The sequence below is a fragment of the Benincasa hispida genome, chromosome 1 (assembly GCF_027475165.1).
Source record: "Benincasa hispida cultivar pf3 chromosome 1, pf3_genome.v1.1, whole genome shotgun sequence".
In the NCBI taxonomy this organism is placed as follows: Eukaryota; Viridiplantae; Streptophyta; class Magnoliopsida; order Cucurbitales; family Cucurbitaceae; genus Benincasa; species Benincasa hispida.
The window spans coordinates 46,765,135-46,777,686 of NC_143478.1; positions in this window are offsets into that span (position 1 = coordinate 46,765,135).

The window sequence follows — 12,552 nt, forward strand, 5'->3', positions numbered from 1 at the left end:
GCTGAGAGTTGGGACATGATTCCATGTTCTATCATATAGTTTTGGAATCTTAAGTTCATATACTCTCAACCACGATCAGATCGTAGTGTTTTTATCTTTTTACCTAACAAGTTTTCAACTTCAGTCTTGTGCTCTTGAACTTTTCAAGAGCTTCAGACTTATGTTGCATGAGGTATAGATACCCATATCTTAAATAATCCTCTATGAAAGAGATGAAATATTCTTACCCTCCTCGTGCTCTTACATTTATCGGACCACAGAGGTGTGAATGTATAAGCTTCAATGTTTCTTTGGCTCTATAACCTTTTCCAGTAAAAGGTCGTTTGGTCATTTTGACTTCAAGGCATGACTTACATACTGGTAAAGAGTTTTCTTCTAAACCATTTAGAAGTCCACTTTTCACCAACCTTTCTATCCTATTAAGATTGATGTGACCTAACCTTAGATGTCAAAGATGAGCATTTTCTTTAGGAGAAATTCTCGATCTTTTTTACAGTTGTTGATGTTTTGAAGATTTCAGTATTGAGCACGACTTTTATGACTAACAACCTTAGTACATATAAGTTATTTTCCATTGAACCAAAACCTAACTCCATTCCATTCTTAAAAATAAACACTTTGTCCTCAGAAAAAGATATAGAATATTTTTATTCAATTAGACAGGAAACAGAAATTAGGTTCCTCTTGATATGAGGAACTATATATATGTCATCTAATAACATATATCGTTTATTGTCCAAAAATAACTTAATCTGCCTACAGCAACAGCTGAAACGACCTCACCAGTACCGACTTTAAGAGTCGGCTCACCACCTTCCAACTATTTCCAGGAATTAATTACTTGATGGGAAGAACACACGTGGTTAGTAGCTCTTGAATAAACTATCTAGGCAGAATCATCATTCTCTACTAAGCACGTCTCCAAGACAAATAAATCAAATTTACTTTCTTTAGAGTTCTTCCTTTTCTAGAGAGTAGTGGGATCAGCTCCATAACCCAAGTCATAAACTCCAAGTTTCATCTCAGAGGACAATCCTCGTCAATGAACTTCATCAGAGTCGGCAACGATTGCTTTCTCGGTTAGTCCCTTGACATTCAATATGGACTGGAGATTATCTTGGGAAATGACACTACTGGTTTCATTGTCATAAATCCTGGTTTGCTTGGATTGTGAGAACTTTCGTTCAAACAATTCTCGCATTGATTGCATGATCTCATGTGCAAGGACCATGTTCTCAAACTTTTTTAGCCAACGCATCAAGTATGCTTGCCAAAATGTGAACTTGAGCATTAGAATTAGCCTTTGTCCATACCTCATATGCATCTCGAACATTTCGTGGTGTATCAGGGGGTTGAGACTTGAGGACAATCCTCAGTCATGAAAATTTTGAGGTCGTTTACCACAAAAAAATTTAATAGATTCTTTTCACGTCATGTAATTGAAATCGGTCAAACTATAAAAGGCAACTAACGGAAAAACATTATTTGACATATTTGCTGAAAAATAAACACATTGATTTCCATCAGATTTTAACATAACTCTTAAAAAATCCAATCAGTTTTAGCAAAATCTAAATGAAGCCCATTTAATATCTAATTTTGCAATGATGCTTCAGTAATTTAGGACAACAGCCATTGAAGGGTAGTCAGTTGTCCCTTCACTGAATTGAGACACTCTCAACCAATCATTACACTGAACTAACTCTTATTCCTATAACAATCAGTCATCATTTATTTGGTCAAGAAATCATTGGCTTGCTTAATAATTTTTCGCCCCAATGAGATAATCGAAGGAAAAAATCGATTGGGGGCAAAAACTAAAACGATCCTATCCATTTCTAGAGTTTGCCTTGATATTGACCTACTGCACAAACTATTTGAAGGGGGACACTCCCAGGGCGCCTCGAGGCCGTGCAAGAATGTTTCACGGTTCTAAATAGTCACTTTTTACGTTCTAAATGACGTTTTATGTATAAAACTGACTATTTCATTAATTGATGACCTAGGTAACTTAATCTTAATCCTGAGCTAACTATGAACTCCTGTTCACTCGGAATTATCCTTAGATCTGCATAGGTGAAGGCAGATCATCATCGCTGGCCCAATAAGCCTCCCATTTCAGGGGTAAGATCGGGTGGATAGCTGGGAACATAGGTGCAAGACGGAATTCACTCCTACTCATTATAGGGATAGTAGATAGGTTGTTCCCTTTAGTACCGAATCCAGGTCTTGAACAAGGTGCCCCAACCTCTCCTTGGCTCAAGAGGGATTCGGTTTATAGGTTGGACCTTAAACCAATTGTTCATTAGAGGATCAGTGGAACTTAAGGAATAAGATGTAGTCTCGAGAGTAAAACGATTTTTATAACCCAGCCAAGATTACGAACAACCTGTGAAGGATTAGCTTACTAATCATGGTTATATCAAATGGACACAAATATATCTATAATGAGGGGAGTGCAACTACGGGGCTATAGTGGAATGACCCGTTAGTTAATAAATGTTGATTAGTTCCGTCTAAAGAGTTTAGCTAGCTAATCTCGGATTGTTAGAGCCCATGATCTATAGGTCCATTAGATTCCCCTACTAGCTCATATGGAATAAACTTAGAATAGTATGATAGAATAATTCGAATTGTTCGAATTAGATGAAAAGAGAGAAACCGACAAGTATATGTGATATAGTGGTCGGGTTTTTCAGTTTAGAGATACAGGTTTAATATTTAAATGTGATTTAAATATCAAGAATATGAATACGTTCATATTCGAAAGCTTGGAAATAATGGAAATGGTCAAAGATGTAAAAAGTCAAAGAGTTGACTTTTGATATTGAAAAAGTCAAACTTTGACCGACCTTATATTTAAATGTGATTTGAATTTCGAGAAAATGAATACGGATTCATGCTTGGGAGATCAGAATTAGTCAACACGGAAAAAATCATAAAAAGTCAAAATGTTGACTTTTTGGTCAAAATAAATGACTATTTTGCCCTTTGACTAAAGTTAGTGGGAAAATCCAAACTTTTGTTGGATAATTCCACTAACAAAATAGTGGTCTAGGTGTTGGCTTATAGTGGAGACATTAAGCTCACTTAGATAGTGGATTGTAGGTGTTGGGTCTTTATGAATTGATTTCATGCAATTGTTGCATGGCCCTTTCCTATAAATATGGGCTTTTGAATTTGGATGAAAAAGTTTTAACAATTTGCCAATTTTTGTTTTCAAAATTGGGCTGGAAAAAAAAAACCCAAACCCTACCCAGATTCCATCTTCATTTCAATCTTTTTCTCTCTCTCGGGTTCTTCATCCACCGGGTCCCACAACCTGGTTCTGAGTCCAGAGGAAAGTAGGTCAACTCTAGTAGTGGTCCGTTCGTGTTCGGTTCGAGACTCAGCGAGGAAAAGCAGGTTCGAGAGCTTTAAAGGTAATTTTTAAATACTGTTTTTTCCTTCAATTGCATGCATTTTTCTTTAAATAAAAGCAATTAGAGTGTAATTAGGTCCTATTCCACTACGTATGTCTCGTGTTCAGTCATGTGGTATCAGAGCATGCTTTAATTATGCTCAATTTCTTTTGGTGGGTATTTTTTCCTTACTATTCAAGTGTTGAATGAAATATGGACTAAAGTGGATTTATTATGATTTTGGCATTGTTTTTCTTTAAATTTCTTGTGGAAATTTGTAGTTGCTCACATGTTTATGAGCATTAATGTGTGAAAAAGAGTTTTTAAATTTGCTGGAGTCATTAGAGTTGAAATTAGGCTGTAATTGCTTGATTTCGGGAGAGAGAACAGCAGCAAAAATGAAGAAAAGATTATCACAGACCCGAATCTACTCCCAGACCCGAGAAGAAAGCTCCCAGACCCGATCCGAGCAACGGTCCGACTCAGTTCGAAGTAGCCTCGCGCGCGCTAGCTGTCGATGAAGCTCCGGCCCCTTTCGCACTCCGACCTGATTTCTCCACTCGTTCAGGTCCGATCCGCCCGAAGCTGCCTTGCATGCGCCGTTCGCCCGCAACCCGCACATTCCATTGACCCGACCCAACCCGCGCCTCTGTTGAATGCGCCAGCGAGCGTTGACCATCCGGTTCAGATGGTTTGGACCGGTCCATTTGACCTGATTGAGTCGGTTTGACCTGGTTGAGCCGATTTGACCGGTTCAACTTGGTTCTTGGAGTTTTTGGGCCGGTTCAAGTGGTTTCTTGGCGGTTCCAAATGGTTCAAAGTGTTTGAAGCCGGTTTCGGGAAGCTGGTTGCTGATTTTTGTAATAAATTAGTTATTTATTTGTTTTTAATGCCAAAATCGGTCCACTTTAGTATTGTTTACCTATTACACATGTGATGTATAATGTTGTTTGATTATGTATGCATATAATATGTCATATAGTTTTAAAACCCCACCATTAGAAAAACATGTGACATGCATGCTTAGTTTTAATATAAGTGTTATATTAAAGCATGTTTGATTGAAGGAAACATGTTATAGATGAATGCTCTAGGGTTATAATTGTTATAATTTATTTCATAATTTTTATAAAATAACCTAAACTTCTAAAATCTATAACAAAGATAAGATGCATGCTCATTTAGGGTTAACCATCAAGCAATCCCAATTTTCATAGAAAATAGGTCGATATATTGTAAAACCAAAGTTACAAGAAAACTCACCCGGCAATATCTTGGCAAAAAGTCAGATAAGATGACTAAGATTGAAGGTTTTTAAGTTGACAGTTCATGGAACACCTACTACCTGGAGATCGAGCCGACGTCTGAGTTAAGTTAAACTGGTTTTATGAGCATGCGTGAGCGGTGTGAGGTAATAAAATTTGTTTATCACCTAGACATCGTAGGTTAAAAATCCAGTATAAAAGTTATACTCGGATGAATCATCTAGACTTAGGATATATTTAGTTAGCCGAAATGTATCGCTAAGTATTTTATACCCTAACCGTCTAGAACAATTCAGCTAGAGAGAAGTAATGTACTTTTAGCTCTAGTGTCCCTAAGAGTTCACACCGTAAGATTCATGCTTGGCTTTGGGCCGCCCTAGGAGCGGACTCCATTCAGAGAGTGTTTTCATGAGTTAATACCAAGGTGAATAGGGGAAGTTGTTCAAAGTAAGTGGGAGAAGGAAGTGTGTCAACACATCCTACAGTCTCTTCCATTAGGTCGCACCGTGAGATTCCTATAATGCGCCTGTATGTCTGCCCTTGAGTGACCTTATCAATCGGAGGGCTGTATTATAGGATTCGGAACTTCGCGAACTGTAGAAATTGATAGGGTCTCTCAGGTCCGTTTTCATTCTTGTCTTTCCAACACTGGGAGCATAATGATTCCGATCTTTAAGGTCTGAAAATGGAGGGTCACACTTACGAGAATTACTAAGTGTTAGTAAATTCTTGACCAAAGTAGCGATAACTGAGTTACTATAAGAATAAGAGTTTTTCTGGTGATAGTATCTAGTCAAGATAGTCTTGGTTCAATGGAGGAATAGTCGATCACCCCTTAGTGAAGGTTATTCTAAACCATTGAAATATCGTTGAAAAATATAATAATGAAGGGTACATTATTAGATTTTTTGCTAAACTTGATTGGATTTAAAAGATTAATGTTTTTAGGATATGTTTTTCTTTTCAGCATGACTAGCTCTTTAGATCAACTCTTAGCTTCCGAGAAACTAAATGACGATAATTACTCAACATGGAAAACAAATCTGAATTCAACACTAGTAATAGATGGCCTGAGATTTGTCTTAACTGAGGAATGTCCTCAGGCCCCTGCCTCGAAAGAAGCACAAGGTAAATATGTTTTACTAGTTGCTGAGACATGTTTAGTGGAGGATGATACCTCAACCTGGATATTGGATTCAAGAGCCACTAATCATATTTGCTTCTCTTTTCAGGAAACTAGTTCCTGGAAAAAGCTTGAAGAAGGCAAGATCACCCTCAAGGTTGGAACAAGAGAGGTTGTCTCGGCCGAAGCAGTGGGAGACTTGAAGTTATTTTTCAACGAAAGATATATCATACTTAAAGATGTTTTGTATGCTCCTAAAATGAGATGGAATTTAATATCTATCACATGTATATTGGAACAAATGTATATCTTTTGAAGTTAATGAAGCGTTCATTTTCAGAAAAGGAATTCAAATTTGTTCTACTATACTTGAAAACAACTTATATAAGTTAAGACCAACTAAAGCAAAATTTGTCTTAAATACTGAGATGTTTAGAACAGTCGAAACTCAGAATAAAAGAAAAAACGTTTCTTCTAATGCCTATCTATGGCACTTAAGACTTGGTCACATAAATCTCAATAGGATTGAGAGATTGGTTAAAAATGGACTTCTAAATGAGTTAGAAGACAATTCTTTACCTCCATGTGAGTCTTGTCTTTAGGGAAAAATGATTAAGAGATCTTTTACTAGAAAAGGTCTCAGAGCCACAATACCCTTAGAGCTCGTACATTCGGAACTCTGTGGACCGATGAATGTCAAAGCACGAGATGGGTATGAATATTTCATCAGTTTTATTGATGATTATTCAAGGTATGGTCATATTTACCTAATGCATCACAAGTTTGATTCTTTTGAAAAGTTCAAGGAATATAAGGCTGAGGTTGAGAACCAATTAGGTAAAACAATTAAGACACTATGATCAGATCGAGGTGGGGAGTACATGGACTAAGATTCCAGGACTATATGATAGAACACGGAATCAAGTCACAATTCTCTACACCTAATATGTCTCAGCAGAACGGTGTATCTGAAAGAAGGAACAGAACCTTGTTGGACATGGTTCGCTCAATGATGAGCTTTGCTGAGTTACCTGATTCCTTTTGAGGACATGCATTAGAGACTGCTGTCTATATTTTGAATAACATTCCCTCTAAAAGTGTTTCAGAAACACCTTATGAGATATGAAAAAGGCATAAAGATAGTTTACATCACTTTAGGATTTAAGGATGCCTGGTACACGTGTTGGTGCAAAATCCTAAAAAATTGGAACATCGTTCAAAACCATGCCTATTTTTAGGTTATCCAAAAGAAAAAAAAGTGGTCTATTTTACAATCCTCAAGAGAATAAGGTATTTGTATCGAAAAATGCCACATTCTTAGAGGAAGACCACATAAGAAGTCATCAACCTCGCAGTAGACTAATATTGAATGAAATTTCCAAAGACGCTACAGATAGAACTAGTTCATCTACTAAAGTAGTAGATAAAACTAGTACATCTGGTCAGTCACATCCTTCTTAAGAGTTGAGAATGCCTCGACGTAATAGGAGGGTTGTTCATCAGCCTGACCGTTACTTGGGTTTAACAGAAACATAAGTCGTCATACTTGATGATGGCATAGAGGATCCATCGACCTATAAACAGGCGATAAAAGATGTGGACCGGATCAGTGGGTCAAAGCCATGGACCTTGAAATAGATTCTATGTAATTTAATTCTATCTAAGAACTTGTAGATCAACCAAATGATGTAAAACTAATTGGTAGTAAGTGGATCTACAAGAGAAAACGAGACCAAGTCGGTAAAGTACAGACTTTTAAGGCTCGACTTGTGGCAAAGGGTTATACCCAGAGAGAGTTAGTGGACTATGAAGAAACTTTCTCTCCCGTTGCCATGCTTAAGTCGATTAGAATACTCTTATCTATTGCCACCTTTTATGACTATGAAATTTGGCAAATGGATGTCAAGACAGCCTTTCTAAACGACGATCTTGAGGAGAGTATCTATGTGGCTCAACCAGAGGGGTTTATTGCACAGGGTCAAGAACAAAAGGTTTGTAAGCTTCAAAAATCCATTTATGGGTTGAAACAAGCTTCTAGATCTTGGAATATAAGATTTAATAATGCGATCAAATCTTATGGCTTTGTACAGAATGTTGATGAGCCTTGTGTTTATAAGAAGATCGTCAATTCTACTATAGCATTCTTAGTTTTATATGTTGACGATATATAACTCATTGGGAATGAAGTAGGTTACCTAACTGACATCAAGAAATAGGTAGCAACGCAATTCCAAATGAAAGATTTGGGGAATGCGCAGTATGTTCTCGGGATTCAGATTATTCGAAACAGCAAAAACAGAACACTAGCCATGTCTCAAGCAACTTATATAGACAAAATGTTGTCTAGGTATAAGATGCAAAATTCAAAAAGAGGTTTGTTACCTTACAGATATGGAATTCATTTGTCAAAGGATCAATGTCCTAAGACAACTTAAGAGGTTGAGGATATGAGACGCATTCCCTATGCTTCCACAGTAAGGAGCCTAATGTATGCAATGTTATGTACTAGACCTGACATATGCTACGCAGTAGGGATAGTCAGTAGGTATCAGTCCAATCCTGGATATGATCATTGGACTGCCGTTAAGAATATCCTCAAGTATCTTAGGAGAACGAAGAACTACATGCTCGTGTATGGTACTAAGGATTTGATCCTTACTGGATACATTGACTCTGATTTTCAAACCGATAAAGATGCAAGAAAATTTAAATCGGGATCATTTTGAATGGAGGAGCGGTAGTGTGGAGAAGTGTGAAGCAAAACTGTATTGCGGACTCCACAATGGAAGCTGAATACGTAGCTGCATGTGAAGCAACAAAGGAAGCAGTATGGTTAAGGAAATTCTTGACAGATTTAGAAGTTGTTCCAAATATGCATCTACCTATCACCCTATATTGTGATAATAGTGGTGCAGTTGCAAATTCGAGAGAACCAAGAAGCCACAAGCGCGGCAAGCATATTGAGTGTAAATACCATCTGATCCGGGAGATTGTACATCGTGGAGACGTTGTAGTGACCAGATATCTTCTGAGCAAAACATTGCTGATCCTTTTACAAAGGCCCTCACGGCTAAAGTGTTTGAAGGTCACCTACAGAGTCTACGAAGTTTGTAAACTAGGACAAGTGGGAAAACTTTTGGGTATATGCCCTAGTTTATAGTATTCATATGTTTATTGTACTCATATGTTTCTCACTTAAATTCAACATTGTGATACTCCATTAGGAGTTTTAGTCCAAGTGGGAGTTTTTTGGATTTTATATCCTAAAACTCGTAGTTTGTAAATTAATAAACATATTCTGTTTTGTTTTTTGATAAAGTTATTATTGAAATTGTAATCTTGAATCTAATAAACTACGGTCCTGAGGCTATTTAATGTAGTTTGAACTTTATGTAGTGACATAAATGTGGATCAAGTTCAAATATATAGCCACTATAGTATATGAATAAGGTTAGGCGCCTTATTCTGGGGACACTATGGATACGACCCACTTTGTAGTTAGTACAAACGATGTGATCCTGAATCGTTCATATAGAGATATGTGAGTGGGGGCATCCTATGCAATGAGTTTGCATAAGACTGAACCATGAAATAGTCATTTTTTACATTCTAAATGTCGTTTTATGTATAAAACTGACTATTTCGTTAATTGATGACCTAGGTAATTTAATCTTAATCCTGAGCTAACTATGAACTCCTGTTCACTTGGAATTATCCTTAGATCTACATAAATGAGGGCAGCTCATCATCGCTGGCCCAATAAGCCTCCCATTTCAGGGGTAAGATCGGGTGGATAGCTGGGAACATAGGGTGCAAGACGAAATTCACTCCTACCCATTATAGAGATAGTAGATAGGTTGTTCCCTTTAGTACTGAATCCAAGTTTTGAACAAGGGGCCCCACTCTCTCCTTGGCCCGAGAAGGATTCGATTTATAGGTTGGATCTTAAACCAATTATTCATTAGAGGACCAGTGGAACTTAGTCTTGGGGGTAAAACGGTTTTTATGACCCAGCCGAGATTACGAACAACCTGTGAAAGATTAGCTTACTAATCATGGTTATATCAAATGGACACAAATATATCTATAGTGAGGGGAGTGCAACTACGGGACTATAGTGGAATGACCCATTAATTAACGAATGTTGATTAGCTCCATCTAAAGAGTTTAGCCAGCTAATCTCGGATCGTTGGAGCCCATGATCTATAGGTTCATTAGGTTCCCCTACTAGCTCATATGGAATAAACTTAGAACAGTATGATAGAATGATTCAAATTATTCGAATTAGGTGAAGAGAGAGAAACCAACAAGTATATGTGATATAGTGGTCGGATTTTTCAGTTTAAAGATACAACTTTAATATTTAAATGTGATTAATATAGTGGTCGGGTTATTCATATTCGGAAGCTCAGAAATAATAGAAATGGTCAAAGATGTAAAAAGTCAAAGAGTTAACTTTTGACTTTGAAAAGTCAAACTTTGACCGACCTTATATTTAAATGTGATTTGAATTTCGAGAAAATGAATGCAGATTCATGCTCGGGAGGTCAAAATTAGTCAACACAGAAAAAATTATAAAAAGTCAAAATGTTGACTTTTTGGTCAAAATAAATGACTATTTTGCCCTTTGACTAAAGTTAGTGGGAAAATCCAAACTTTTGTTGGATAATTCCACTAACAAAATAGTGGGCTAGGTGTTGGCTTATAGTGGAGACATTAAGCCCACTTAGATAGTGGATTCTAGGTGTTGGATTTTTATGAATTGATTTCATGCAATTGTTACATGGCCCTTTTCTATAAATATGAGCTTTTAAATTTGGATGAAAAAGTTTTGATAATTTGCCAATTTTTGTTTTCAAAATTGGGCAGAAAAAACAAACCCAAACCCTACCCGAATTCCATCTTCATTTCAATCTCTTTCTCTCTCTCGGGTTCTTCATCTACTGGGTCCCACAACTCGGTTCTAAGTCCAGAGGATAGTGGTGGTCCGTTCGTGTTCGGATCGAGATTCAGCGAGGAAAAGCAGGTTTTGGGAGCTTCAAAGGTAATTTTTAATTACCATTTTTCCTTCAATTGCATGCATTTTTTCCTTTAAATTAAAAGCAATTAGAGTGTAATTAGGTCCTAAATCCGCTGCGTATGTCTCGTGTTCCATCATAAATCTATCTAATTTACCTTTCCAGGTAGGGGTGCGACGTTTTCATCATCTTAAGTACCCTAGCCTAACCAGAACTCACCTTAGCCAAAATGTCCCTTATAGATATGTTTGCTACAAATTAATCTTTTATTGAAATAAATTTAATCTTATTAAACCGATTAAAAAAGATTAATCTAATTTCTAATCTCATTAGAAATTTGTGAACTTAGGTCTATCTCAATCATATTTTAAAACAATTAAAAAAATGATTATAACCTAAGGTTTGCATGCAACTCTTAATTATTTATTGTAATTCTAATTTCATTTAGTTATAACTATTATAAATAAATGAAACAATTAAAACATTCATTGCATGCTTGACATACTTCAGTTAATCATAACATTTATAAATTAAACTAAGGTAACGTCATGCTTCATGCAATCTCCATTCATTATTAATATATATAACAATTATATAACTAGGTAATGAACCATACTATAGCATACTTTTCATAAATTCGTTCAACCATATATTATAACAATTATAATATAAATTATGCATAGAATTGGTATAATGCATGCATACATATACTATAGTATTTATACTATATGATGCATGAACACTGCTTTATAATTTAAATCATGCACATACATATATTATACACTTATAATATAAAATGATGCATGAATATAAATGCATAACCTATGGTGGGTTTTTAAACTATGTGACATATAATATAGAACATACCTCATATGTATATTTAAAATAAACAGTTAATAGACCGGGAGAGAGCACCTTAAAGGAAAGTTAAAAGGCTAACTATTACAGTCTAAGAATCTACACAATCTTGTAGCATTAGTTATACGATCGTTTAGCAAATGCTACATGGCTACACGATTGTGTAGCTGTAGCTACACGATATTGTAAAACTGCTCTATCTTCTTTATCAAAGCAGTGCTCTGAAAAAAAAATGTCTTTGAAGCTTCTCGAGAACAACATGAACGACTCAAACAAAAAATACAAACTCTATAGCAAAATTACGCCTAAAACAGGGGCCTTTACAAACCAAATTTGTAAACGAAATAAAGCCTTAAAACTAAGTATCTTATCCTGAAACATCCATCAACAAAACCACATTAATATTGGAACCATTCATCGCATGAGCTTTAAACAGAATGCAATAAAAACCACCAACACTGTAAAAACGATTCAATAAAAAAATGGAATTTGGGATCAGAAAACCAGTAATCTGGCTCTAATACCAATTGAAGAAACTCTATGAGGAGAGAACCTTGAGCGGAAGCAAGATTGTCCCAGATCCATTTTTCATCGAATGTAAATTTTACAACAAATCAAGAACAAGATATGCATTTACATAAATTATAGCATGCATATATAAAGGAAAACTTAGGATTTCATAAACCCTTACCTTTGAAGACTATTCTTCAAGAATCCCTTGAACAAGTCACGAACGAATCTCCTTCTCCAGAAAGGACACCACCAAATGGAGTCTCTTGTATTCTTCTTAGGGGTTGAGAATGGCAGGAGATGTGGGCTCTGCCTTAGGGTTTTGGAAGAGGGAAGGAGATGGAAAGAAGGAGAGGGAGGAGAAGAACTTTTCTTCT